Consider the following 14,708-nt stretch of genomic DNA (forward strand, 5'->3'; position numbering starts at 1 on the left):
GCTTCCATTTTGCAAATTACTGAAATTCTCTGTTGTTCAATTTTTCATTTTAATTGGTAATGAATTACCTGGTGAGCAGGTGCAGGAGCCAAGGTGAGCATTTTGGGGCACTGGCAGGAGCAAACTCCGTGCAGACACAGTGGCAGCATCTGGGGATGCCTGTGACCCCCAAAGTCCCATAAAGAGTGTTACAGAAAGAGTGGATGGCTTAAGTGTTAAGAGTTCAGTGGATGCTCTGCATTTTTGCGTGAGGCAGCTGCCTTTCACCAGCGAGTGCAAAGGGTCAGTGTGACAGCATTTTGCATCCTCAATCATGGTTCACAAGTTCTTGTCCAGCATCCAGGAGAAGTGAGGTCACATAAATAACTGAAGGATGGTGAATGTGGGGGATTTTATTGCTGATGAAAGACGTGGCTCTTAGTGGGAAGGGGAGCTGAAAAGGGGCTGGGGTGGGAAGGTAATCTCCCACTGCAGTCTGGCTGTCTCTGGCTGATTCTTCTCTGAAGTTACACCATCAAGCCATCCTTCTGAAGTCGAGTCGCTTCTCTCCCATGTCCAGCCGTAGCCTCCGATGTCCAGCTGCTTCTCCTCTCGCGCGCAGCCGAGCATGGGGTTGTTATAGGCACAGGATGGAGGCTGGGATGGGCCACGGGTGGTTTTGGAAAAGGCAACTTTGAAGTAGGAACAGGAATGTAAGTTCTCACTTTGGGCCATGGTTTCAGGCTTTTCGGCCTGAGGGTGGGGCTTTCACCAGGGACCCGCTCTTTTCTGCCTAGAATTTCTCTGCCTCCTGTCCCTATCATAAACCTGGGGAAAATAAGATTCTCTAGGAACACGTAGGAAGGGCATGACAGCATGCCCCAAGGCAGTGGGATAGATGAAATGCAGCACCTAATGAGCAAACAACTAAATTTAGTTATTTAGGGCTAATTTTAAAGCTATGTCATTACCAGGCTGTTGTCTCAGGGGTCTGTGGATCACTAAGTAAGGGACCCTGGTGCTCTATTGATTATGCTAACTTTGTTCTCATCATCGCCCCTACACCTTTAATGTTATGAAAATTATATATTGTGTTTTTTCACTTCTTCCAGCTACCTTTAGAATTTTATCACTTAAAGGCTTACCTAGTAATTAACTAAAAATAAAACAAGATGAATTTATTTTTGCCTCATTTTCCTTGAATCTCCTAATGGAACTTCTCATTAAAATTATTTGAAAATTGATTTTAGAGTTATTAAATTTTTAACATTATATATCAACTATTACTTCTTGAAAATAACTTATAATATTGTTAATTCATTAATCTATTGTTTCTTTTATTCTATGTCTTCCCTTTGCTTGTTGACTTTTTCCACCATTTTGTGGTGGTACATCCTTGAGAACTACGTATTTTACAATTAGTATTTCTTGAATGGTACATTTGCCGAGTTATTGAATATACAACAGGCTTTTATTTTTCCCCCACAATTAACTCACAATTAGGTATAACTGAAAATCTCAGGCAAAAATCATATTTTTTGGAAGAAATTACTTCATAGTCTTCTAGCATTCAGTGCGGCTGATGAGAAGTCCCCACAAATTGTATTCTTTTTTTAATACTCTGCAAAATACTGGAAATTTGTATTTATCTTTGGTGTTCTTAAATATCACATGCATGTTGCAAGGCATGGCCTTTTAAAAAATATACACTACTTGACATTTAGTGGGTCTTTTTCATCTGAAAATTTAGGTCTTTTGACATTTTGAAAGTTTTGGAAAATTTTTCTGTGTCGTAATAATTCTATGTCTGCATAATCCCTTTTTCCTTAATCCCTCCCTCCCCCCCTCCCTCCCTTAATTCCCCCCTCCCCCCTTCCCTCCCTCCCCCCTTCCCTCCTTCCCCCTCTTCCCTCCTTCCCCTCCTTCCCCTCCTTCCCCTCCTTCCCTCCTTCCCTCCTTCCCTGCTTCCCTCCTTCCCTCCTTCCCTCCTTCCCTCCTTCCCTCCTTCCCTCCTTCCTTCCTTCCTTCCTTCCTTCCTTCCTTCCTTCCTTCCTTCCTTCCTTCTTTTCCCTTCCCGAGTTTTTCTTTAAGAGGTTATTGTGTTTATTTGTTTTTTTCCAAATATAGTTTAGTTGCAACATTTACTTTATCAATCTGTATTGCAGAAGGCTGTTAAAATTTCTATTTCTACATTGACACGCTTGTTTTTAGCTCTTTCTGTAAATTTTATTTTGAAATGATTTCAAATCTACAAAATAGTTAAAAGAATATACAAAGAGATTCTGTCCCACTTACACTTTTCCTTTCTCTTTCCTTCCTTCCTTCCTCCCCTCCACTCCACCTACTTTCTTATTTTGCTTCCTGGAACTTCTGTTGACATTTGCTGGGGTTTATGAGTTTATACTGCATTCTTAACTTTTCTTATCATTTAAGTTTGTGTTTTTAAGTCATTTTACATACTCCAGGAGAATCTTATCTTTTACCTTCCTGATCAATAATATGACATTAAAATATTTAGTCCATGATTCAGCTATTCAGCACCTATTTTTTATGTATGTATTCATAATTTCTACCAACTTGAATTTATTCTTTTTTTATAACAACTTACTCTTGTTTACAGTGAAGATACCTCTTTATCCCTTCAAGGATACTGTTCTTTGAAAGTCATATATATTTTTTTTCTCTAATAAATCAACTTGCCAGTGTCTTAGTTTCTGTTTACTGAATTTTGCATATTTTTCAAAGTACTTTTTATTTTATTAAATATTTGATTACTCTTGATTTGGTGCTCACCATTTTATTTGAGATCTCCTTCTAATCTTGGCGTGGATCTAGATTCTGGTTGCTGTATTCAGCCTCCAAAGAGTGCAGTCTCTGCGGCAGTGCATGTCTCTCTGGTTGCTTTTTCCCTGGGTTTGGTTTCTAGTCACACTTTTGAAAGTAAATAGCTACCTGGGACACTGGTGCTACTTATTTGTCCATTTTGCCCATTGCAGTGTTCTCCTCTGAGTTCCAATGCTGAGGAAAAATGTGTTATGGGAAAGGGCTGATGACCCAGCTAGTCCAAAAGCTGCTCCTTAATTAATCACTTTCTGAAACACGCAGCCTGCCTTCTTCCAGGGTGTCTTACCTTGGTATTTCTGGAGAGATTCCTCCAGTGACAGAAGTTTCCCCTGTGCCTGAACTATACTGAGGTTTCCTTTAAGAGGTTGTTGTGTTGTTTTGTTTGCTTTATCCAAATGTACTTATAACATTTACTTTATCAATCTGTATTGCAGAAGGCTGTTAAAATTTCCATTTCTCTGATTGCACTCTTATTTTCTAACCCTTCTTTTTAAAACTTTTCATTTTGAAATGATTTCAAATTTACAATGTAGTTGAAAGAATATACTAAGAGATCCCATTTCCACTTATATTTTACCAGATTTATTTACCCTTGGTTCTCTTGTATTTTTTTCTTAGCTATTTGAATATAGGTTGAATATATATTTATAGCTTTTACTAATTTATTACTACATCATGTTGATTTTCAGTATTTTCTAAGAACAACAATATCCTTTTAGATAAATATAGTAAAGTGTAGTTGAGAAAATTTAACATTGATATGACAAAACTTTTATCTGATCTACTGTCCACATCCCAATTTTAAAAATTTTCCCATTAATGTCCTTTATAACATTTTCCCCCCTCCATTATGGTATTTAGTCCAAATTACACATTTCATATAATATTTGCATATTTTTAATCCTTCTTTAATCTGAAAATTCCTCAGTCTTTTTTGTCTTTAATGACATTGACATTTTTAAGACACCATGGCAGTTATTTTTGTATTTGTCTCACAATTTGAGATTGTCTGATGTTTCTTTATAATTTGATTGTGTATTTCAGCCTATTTGGCTAAGGTACCACATAAGCAAGGTTGTGTGCTTCTCAGGGTTTGATATCAGGAGGTACAGAATGATATTTTTCCCTGTAACTGGTTAGGAGTGTTGTACATTTTCTTCAGTGTATAGTTAATATTTTCCTTTTATAAAGTAATTTACAGAGTGCTATATATAAATATAAAATACATTTAAATATAAAATATATAAATATAAAAATCTCTTTTATTTTCCCTGGAGTTAGTATCTAGTGATACATGCCTGATTCATGCTTACTATGATAGCTACATAACAAGAATATCTAATTTTATCATTCTTACATATTTTTAGTTGGCATTATAAATATAAAAAAGAGGGATTTTTGTCATATATCTCTGTTTTTATTTTATTCCTGGATTCCCATTTTATACAATAGGATATAATCCATTATTACTTTCCTTATTTTTATGCTAAAATTTTCCCAGAACCAGCCACCAGTGAGGACTACTCCAGACTGACTTCCGTGTTTTAAAAATATGTCCTTGCTTATTTAGTCGTTTATTCAGGAGCATTCTTTTATTTTCTAATGGTGCAACATGTTCCAGGTTCATTTTGTATTTTGTTTCTCAAACATGGAGATAGCCTTTTTTTTTTTTTTTTTTTTTTTTGAGACTCCTGATTCCTTTTACTGGGGAGTAGTATTTATTAATAGACACCAACATCTGAGCAGTATCTGTGCTCATTACTCTGGGGGTATTGTTGATTCTAGTCCCTTTCAGAGTTCAGAAATTGGAGCACTCCCTTTAATTCTAATTCAACCCCAAAGTGCTCTTGCATCTTTTCCCTCCTTCCATATTGTCTCTTCCTTCTATCATAGTAAAAACCTTGATTCTCAATAACATAAACGTATTTATTTCTCAGTCTTCTGACATATACAAATAATACCATAATTGCTTTACCCATATCAGTGCAAAAAATAAAACTACTATGAAGAGTTCATAATTTTTTGATGTTCGTATACTTTTATTTGGACTGAAGTTGTATAATCAAAGTTATGAGTTCTAAAGTTATCTGGCTTAGCCCCTCTGCCTCCACAGTGTGATTGTTATTCATTTGAAATAAAACTAAATCTGAGTCTGGTAGCCTCTGGCTCTAGGATCTACTTCCCCATTTTTGTTGATTTAATTTTATTTTTCAAATAAGTCAACTCTCTCCCTCCTTCCTTGCCTCTTTCGAGTGACCAGTATTATTCATTTCTGTTTTATCTATCTTTTCTGTGTGTGTGTGTGTGTGTGTGTGTGTGTGTGTGTGTGTGTGTTTCATAGCAGAACTAAGAAGAGAGATGTTTTGCGATGGGCAGAATTCTAAGGTGACCCCCAATGAGTCAGTCATATCCTTATATAATTCCATCCCCTTAGGTATAGAAGGAATCTTTCACTTACTTTCAGTCAATAAACATAGACTAGATGAAGGGACAGTCACTCCCTTGATTATGTTACATTATACAAAACTGAAGAATGAGAGCGAGAGAGAGAGAGAGAAAGAGAGAGAGAGATTTTCCTGCCAGCTTTGAGGCAAGGACCTCCCACACTGTGAGAAGACCTGTGAGAGTGTCACTTGACAAGGGACTGTGGGGTTCTTTAGGTGCTGGGCATGGCCCAGCTGACAGCAGCAGGAAAGACAGGACTTCGGTCTTTCATCCACGAGGAATTCTGCCAACAACCACGTGAACTTAGAAAAGGACCTCAAGCTCCAGAAAGGAATGCATCCACTGTACACCTCTACTTAAGTCCTGTGAAACCCTGAGCAGAGAATCCAGTGTAGCTGTACACAGATGCCCAACCCACGGAAACTATGAAATTAGAAAAACAAAAAAGCACAAGCCACTAAATTTGTGGTATTTTTTTCTTAGTATTGAAAACTAATAAATATATTTCCTTATTTTCGATTTTATTTGCAGTAAACATAGAATTCTTCGTATATTCTTTTACACTTTTAAAATGCATTATATCCCGGAGATCTGCATGCTAGTTAATTTACAGATTTTTTTTTTCTCAATCTGGAGATCACAGTTGTAAAACACTTTATTATTGTAACAACAATTTTTCAACATTTGGGCAGTTATTCATTTCTAACACTTTACAATTATAAATGATGATAGTTTAACTTTTTAGAAATGTGAAAATGATTTTCTTCTAGTAGAGAAGGTAAGCCCATTTGTCCTTATTGATATGACTAATATTTGGTCCCAGCTCTACCATAATATTTTATTTTCTAATTTCTCTTTATTCATGTTAACTTTTCTTTGTGTGGAGTGTCTTCTTTGTTCTCCCTGTATTTTTTTGATATTTAGTCATGTTTGTATTTCTATTCTAGCAGCTACCTTTGTGTTGGTGCCTTTTGTAAGTGTCCTGAATCCCCTCTATTCTTCCTTCACCTTTTACTATCTGGGTTGTTAGTTTTAAATGCCATCCTTTGATTCCTCTTAACAATGTATACAGTATTCAATTATCTCATTTTCTATTGTATTTGTTCTTTCCTCTTTTTCACTTATTAAAGACACAATCGTTTTGCTTTTTCAGTACATATAATATGTGTCTACTGTCCATGGCATTCCTGTTCCTACCATTCTAGATTTACTATTAAATATGTTATATCTTTCTCTGTCTCTTAGTATTGCTGAAGCTGTATCATGGGCAGTGTTATTGTGCCTAGTGTTAATCCCATGTAGAATTATTTTGGGGGAGGGATTAGATATGTCAAAAGATATAAAGTCACGTGGTCCTTCATATTCTAGGGTTATCCAGTGTGGATTTCTATTTTTTTTTTTTTGTCATTTTAATCTTTTAAAAAGAATTTTTTTAGATTTGGAGTTGGAGAAAAAGTAAATGTATGTCCTTGTTTTGCCAAGCTAGTACCATTTTTATAGCTGTTATAGCTTTGTTCTCCCTATACATGTTTTGATATTTAGTTTACCCATTGAAGCTAGTTTCTGGATGAACTGACATATTCTGTTTCTCATGGCAAAACTGTCCTATTTCAGTGTTTCAATCCATCAGCCAGCATTCCTGTGCTCACTCAACTAAAGCCTTGGCAAAACAGGATGGCTTTGGCAAAAACTGTTCTGATGTGATTTGACAAGTTGGAGGACACAATAAAATGAACTGCATTGTCATTTCACTTCCACAACTTTCGCAAACATTCCACAGCTGTTTGTCTTGTGTAGGCCATTCACCCAGAATAAGGAATGGAGTATGCTAGTAAAGTCTGTTGTAGGATGGGTAAGTAGGAGTTAACTCGGTGAAAGAGGATGGAGACAGAAGTTCGAGGCCTAAGGAATTATACATGGGCTGAACACAGCATTGACAGAAGAGGGCAGAGAGAAGGAATAAGGAAGAAACCAAAACAACAGGGCCTACTTAGGTCCCTGCTTTGCTTGCTAGCCCTGAGACTTGTAAGGAAATCCATTCTTTAATTAAATAAACATAACACTCCAAGAGGAAGTGAAAATTCCTAAAGGGATATCAAGGTCATTAGTATGGATAGTAGTTTTTCTTCGTCCTGACTTCTCCTAGGGAATGCTATGTTTTATATTTTAGGAAGGTGATTCTCCTGCATGAATTTGCTTTCCTTCCCTGAGTTTTCACATCATACTTAGTGTTCTTGTCCTGTAGAGTTCCCCATTTTTGTATTCTCTATTGGTATTGTGGCCAGGTTTCATACTGAGTCTCTCAGGTATAAAATATCTTTACCTCTCGAGTTTCACAAAGCATCTCTGAGGGTAGTTATCAACACAATCAAATAGGGCTGTGAGTCTGTTCAGGGCTCCAGGAGTCTGGATATAAACGTTGCAAATTTGGTCAGGAACGTGAATAACACAATACATTTCTTTACATAGCATGTGTCATTCTTACAACTTATTAGTAGATGAAGAGAAGGAGAGTAAGTGGGGGAAAGTGAACAGAGAGAAGAGAGGACAGGAGAGATGAGAAGAGGCACAGAGAGGAAAGGAGGGAGGACAGAAAGAGTGGAGAATATTTCTTACTGTGCAATTCTATCCAGTATATTAACCCCCTTTCTATAGGCATTAATATACTGGATAGAATTGCACTGTATGAAATTTCCAAATTATTAGACAAAACTTGCCACTCACTATAGAACAGGAAAATTCTACATTATTACTTTATAACCATTTTTGTAGTTTTTCTTGCAATTCTGGTACAAACAGATTTTGCTTTCCCATATTTTGAATCATCCTCTGCAGATGCAAAGAACCACAGGGCAGAAAGAATCCATTTCAGTGAGAATGGGAACAGCTGTCATGCACTGAATTTCTAGAGATGGCAATGGCTGTGATTCTAGTGGGACCTACCCAGTGTCCAGGGGTTGGGATTGGCATTGCAAACTATGTAACATATGCCCAACAGGAGAGACAGTAGTTTTCTAGTGAACCAGTTTTGTGACATGATTTTAGATATTTTCCTTACTTTTTACCCCAAAATCTGGGATCCTACTCTTCCAGAGAACTGTTCAATATTCTTTTGCATAAATTTTTCCTGTTTAGCCTCTGTTGCTTACAACTAAGAACTCTAATGTACTGAATAAGTCACTTTTTCTTTTGGGGACTTTCGTTGTTGTGAAATTGGCTGATCTATCTATTTCAGTAAAATAATCTATCATCATAAGATTCATTAAAGACTCTTCATGTTAGAAATTAATAAGAGTAAGAGTTCCTTGAATTTAAAAAAAAAAAGCAAAGAATGGCTCTTTCCAACTTTTCAGAAAATATTTCACACTCATTAGTGATTTTCTAATATCAAATGATTAATGACATGACAGTAAACTTCTTACTCCACTCAGTGAATTTCTGATTAAGTTAGAAGTGTGTTAATCACAGATGTAAGAAATTTATGTTTTTTTTAAAAAAGAATTTGATTATGGTTCTAATGAGAAGTGATTTTTTAAAGGGGCATACAATTTGCCATTTTGAACAAAATAACACTTTTTATGGGAATTGAAATATGCAGAGTGGAGATATAATAAAAGGAGCTTGAGATGTTGTCTGGAAAGGAAAAGAGCTCCAGGGTAAAAAGGACTGATAGTCAGAACATATAAACTGAGCATTCCATTGTTTTCCAGGGAAAGGAGATTCAAGAATTTTTTTTAAGATCAAAATAAAGGTTTTTTAAGACATCAGTTTCTTTCTGGAAAATATTTCAAAGTATTTGACATTTACATACCTTTATGGACAATGTGAGATATTTTTCAGGTCACCAGAACATAAGTATATTTAAAACATTCACCAGTAAAGATAGTTCAGCTTTCTTAAGATTGGACATATATCTTACAGTGCGCAAAACTTACTGTTTTGAAAACATGCAACTTTAGAAGAAACAAATTTACTTGTGCAGATTTCAACAATAAAAACTCTTTGAAGGCTGTGAAAAAAATTTTTTAAATAATGACATGACATTTAAAATTTGAAGGGTTAATTGCCCTTGGGTGATTTTTAGGATGTTTCACCACAAGATGTAACAAAACAAAAAGGCAAAAGCATACTTTTTCAATCACCTAAAAAATCACTGACACTTTTGTGATAAATTGATTTAACATATAATCTACTTTTTTTCTTACTAGTGTTAAAATATTGATAATAAATAAGTACATTTTCCCACTACCCATCTTAAACATTCATCAGTGTGATGAATATGCATGATTATCTGGTATTTGTGACTGACACACACTTCTTTAGATGTGTCGTTGGTCTAGATAGTGTTTTATCTCAGGTTGAAAGCTCTTCAAAGCCAAGAACTATGCTTTTTACCTTTTTCCAATAGTAGTATTGAATACCACAGGTCTTTATCAGATATTTGATGATGTCCTTAGTGTACATTTAAACAGGTTTGCATTTCAAAGCCTGCGAAACAAGCATTTGTAAGACAGTATATGAATCTGGAAGTTTCATTAGTCAACTTTTGGTATACAGAGCCATCTTGTTTTTGTTGCTTTGTTTTGTTTTTAAAATTCACAAATTTTTTCAAACATTACATTCAGCTGAACTTTATCAAGTACTGCATAGTGCCAGGCACTGTTAGATGCTAAGACTCCAGGGTGAGTGAACAGAGCTGCTCTTTTACCTCATGTCCAGTGACAGATATATATTCATTTAAAAAATTACACCAAAATCAGTAAAAGGGAAACTGTGATAAGTGCTGTGAAAACATGTTAAAATAAAATTGAAAATGTGGAAGACATGTTCTGTGTTTTAGTCAGTTGTGTGTTTCCAAAGACAACCAAATAACTGGCAAATACTCCTTCATTAAAGGTCAGTTTAATTAATCATTTCCACCTTTCATCAAGCCTGTTTGTATCTATATTTGGAAGGCTAAGCTGGTTAGAGAGATCAGGACAATGTCCCTGAGTAGTGACTTCTGAGCCAAGAGCTGAAGAATGAATCTGGCTGGTAAAAACCAGCCAGAAAGGAGAGTGCTTCAGGCAAGGGGAATGACTTGTGCAAACAGCACAAGCTCCTGGCAGCTGGTAACTGGTACAGTTGGCCCTCCCTTGATACTTACAGCACACTGTCCACTCACAGATACAATGACTACTCACACATCCCAAACCGTCAATATCCAGCTCTTCAATATGAATTTCAATAGAAAACAATTGAAATCACCGCTCAAGCAAATGGAGAGCAAAATTAACACAAGTCCATTCACAGTGTTCTTGGTACAAGAGATAGATAATAAAAACCTGCCTATTCAGTGAAAAATGACCAGCAGAAATGACCAGTCTAGAGGTGTGTCAGAGACATGTTACTCCACACAGAAAGGAACACCAAATTCCTAATAATGATGAAAAATGAAGTTCTTTAAGGAAATATCCAAATAAAAATGTTAAACAGATACTCAACTGCACCCTCAAGGAAATGAAAATAAATATCAATTAAAACTAATAATTGGAGGATGATTCGTAATGGATTTGAAGATGTGCCACTCATATCTCCCTCAGACAGGACTTGCTGCTGGCATGATGACAGCAGAGAACTGTCAGTCTGGGGTTGCCTCGGCTGCAGAGAACCATTTAGCACAAATCCAAGTTGTTCTCAGGGTGGCTGGCATCCATTGACCAACCATGGTCAGAATATAAATCTCTGCCCAACATGACCCAACAGGGAGCCTCACTGATGAATTATTTCAGTTCCAGAGCTCCCTGTGAGACCAACTGACACTATTGTTTAAACTACAACAGAGCTTGAATTCTGCCTCTGCACAATACTGACTATTCCTCTACCTTTCACAGGTGTTGATCACAAGATCACTTCCCAATAAACATCCTATGCTCAACTTGACTCAGAGTCAGCTTCCTAAAGAATCCAGCCTGAGACAAAATGCAAGACATTCAATAGCAGATCCAAAATTAAGAGCACCAGATGAAGTGAAAAATGGCAGCACTAAGGGAAGAAATTAAAACAAATTATGCTGTAGTATTTAAAATCAAATCAGAACCAGCAATGTCTGGAGTTGACTTGAAGAAAATACAGTCAACTATGCTAAGGACTAATTTTTAAAAATTCTGAAAAATGAAGTTGAAATGAGCCAAAAGAAAAGCAATTAGAGAGAGAAACATACTACCTGAAAGTTAGGTGCTTCCACAGAGATTGTGATTATTAAATAATATAAGCAAAATATTTGCAGAGTAGAAAATCTCAAATAGAAAAGTCTTTTTTTCTAAAATATATGTGTACATGATATTTATCGTGGTTTGAAACAAAAACAGGTGGGGATAGTTTCCTGGAGAAATTATCTCAGGATACAAGGAGGGAAGTGCAGAACTCAGGACAGGGTAAAGGTGTTGTAATGAGCATATTTCCACTATGGACCCCTTGGGCTTAGAAGTGCAATGTGCAACAAACCTTGGCATAATCCCACCAGAAAGGAGACTGAACCATTTAGCACCTGATTCCCATCCTCCATTGACAGAGGTGAATTCTGGGAACATTAACTTCCCCATGTTGCCAGACAACCTGCTGGCACTGGTGAAAGCCTTTAGAAAGAGAAGAGGAGGAAAAAACAAACAAACACACACACCACACACACACACACACACACACACACACACACACACACACAATTTTAAAAACACAAGTTTTTGAGGTGGGAAACTGAAAGCATACTGAAAACTGTTGGTGCCTACGGACAAATTCAGGTACGGCAAACAAATATTGGGCAAGGCGTCGTTGGCTTTTGAAAAAATAATTTTAAAAAATCGAGATTGAGATTAAATTTGGTGAGGTAATTAAAATTCAAAAATGAAGAAAATATTGCACAAACACATTGGGGAAAAAGTCGGTTATGGAAGGGAAAGATACACCCCCATTTGCACATGGAATGGCATAAAACAAAGATGAGTTTCCCAGAGTGTTGTAGGAAAATAAATATGTCCACTAAATGTAATGGTGGAAAAAATCAACCCTCAGAAACCAAATAACTCCTCACAGAATAAAAACGGATTGACTGACTTTCCAACAAGAATTTTATAGTAGAGTAAAAATGACTTGGCTAGGGCAATCAGGCAAGAGGAAGAAATAAAGGGTAATCAGTTAGGAAAAGAAGAAGTGAAATTGTCCCTGTTTGCAGATGACATGATTCTATATTTAGAAAACCCCATTGTCTCAGCCCAAAATCTCCTTAAGCTGATAAGCAACTTCAGCAAAGTCTCAGGATACAAAATCAATGTGCAAAAATCACAAGCATTCTTATACACCAGTAACAGACAAACAGAGAGCCAAATCAGGAATGAACTCCTATTCACAATAGCTTCAAAGAGAATAATATACCTAGCAATCCAACTTACAAGGGATGTAAAGGATCTTTTCAAGGACAACTACAAACCACTGCTCAGTGAAGTAAAAGAGGACACAAACAAATGGAAGAACATAACATGCTCATGGATAGGAAGAATCAATATTGAGAAAATGGCCATACTGCCCAAGGTAATTTATACATTCAATGCCATCCCCATTAAGCTACCAATGACTTTCTTCACAGAATTGGAAAAAACTGCTTTAAAGTTCATATGGAACCAAAAAAGAGCCCGCATTGCCAAGACAATCCTAAGCCAAAAGAACAAAGCTGGAGGCATCAGGCTACCTGACTTCAAACTATACTACAAGGGTACAGTAACCAAAACAGCATGGTACTGGTACAAAAAGAGATACAGACCAATGGAATGGAACAGAGCCTTCAGAAATAATACCACACATCTACAGCCATCTGATCTTTGACAAACCTGAGAAAAAACAAGAAATGGTGAAAGGATTCCCTATTTAATAAATGGTGCTGGGAAAATTGGCTAGCTATAAGTAGAAAGCTGAAACTGGATCATTTCCCTACTCCTTATACGAAAATTAATTCAAGATAGATTGGAGACTTAAATGTTAGACCTAAAACCATAAAAACCCTAGAAGAAAACCTAGGTAATACCATTCAGGACATAGGCATGGGGAAGGACTTCATGTCTAAAACACCAAAAGCAACGGCAACAAAAGCCAGAATTGACAAATGGGATCTAATTAAACTAAAGAACTTCTGCACAGCAAAAGAAACTACCATCAGAGTGAACAGGCAACCTACAGAATGGGAGAAAATTTTTGCAATCTCCTCATCTGACAAAGGGCTGATATCCACAACCTATAAAGAACTCAATCAAATTTACAAGAAAAAAACAACCCCATCAAAAAGTGGGCAAAGGATATGAACAGACACTTCTCAAAAGAAGACATTCATACAGCCAACAGACACATGAAAAAATGCTCATCATCACTCGCCATCAGAGAAATGCAAATCAAAACCACAATGAGATGCCATCCCACACCAGTTAGAATGGCAATCATGAAAAAATCATGAAGCAACAGGTGCTGGAGAGGATGTGGAGAAACAGGAATGCTTTTACACTGGTGGTGGGACTGTAAACTAGTTCAATCATTGTGGAAAACAGTGTGGCGATTCCTCAAGGATCTAGAACTAGAAATACATTTGACCCAGCCATCCCATTACTGGGGATATACCCAAAGGATTATAAGTCATGCTGCTATAAAGACAAATGCACACATATGTTTATTGTGGAAGTTTGGAAGTATTCACAATAGTAAAGACTTGGGCAACCCAAATGTCCATCAGTGACAGATTGGATTAAGAAAATGTGGCACATATACACCATGGAATACTATGCTGCCATAAAAAAGGATGAGTTCATGCCCTTTTTAGGGACATGGATGCATCTGGAAACCATCATTCTCAGCAAACTATCACAAGAACAGAAAACCAAACACTGCATGTCCTCACTCATAGGTGGGCATTGAACAATGAGATCACTTGGACACAGGAAGGGGAACATCACACACCGGGTCCTATTGTTGGGAGGGGTGGGGGGAGGGATAGCATTAGGAGAGATACCTAACGTAAATGACAAGTTAATGGGTGCAGCACACCAACATAGCACGTGTATACATATGTAACAAACCTGCAGGTTGTGCACATGTACCCTAGAACTTAAAGTATATAAAAAAAGAAATGAGTATAGGGAACAAAATGTGAAAATCAATAAAGATTAAGTAATAAGTTATTAAATGGTAAAGTAGGAGACTTGAGAAATAAATGCCACAATTAGTAAAACAAATATATAAGCAAGTAGTAAAAGGGAAGTGTGAAAAATATGTAAAATTAAGAATTAAATAAGAAGATAACCACAGACACAGACAATCTCATTGAAAAGATAAAGTCTACATGATATACATAATTTCCTACAAATTACAGTAACCACTGTTGACTTAAACTTCAACTTCCAAAATAGTATGGAGGCAAATAT

The sequence above is a fragment of the Macaca fascicularis genome, chromosome 13 (assembly GCF_037993035.2).
Source record: "Macaca fascicularis isolate 582-1 chromosome 13, T2T-MFA8v1.1".
Taxonomy (NCBI): Eukaryota; Metazoa; Chordata; class Mammalia; order Primates; family Cercopithecidae; genus Macaca; species Macaca fascicularis.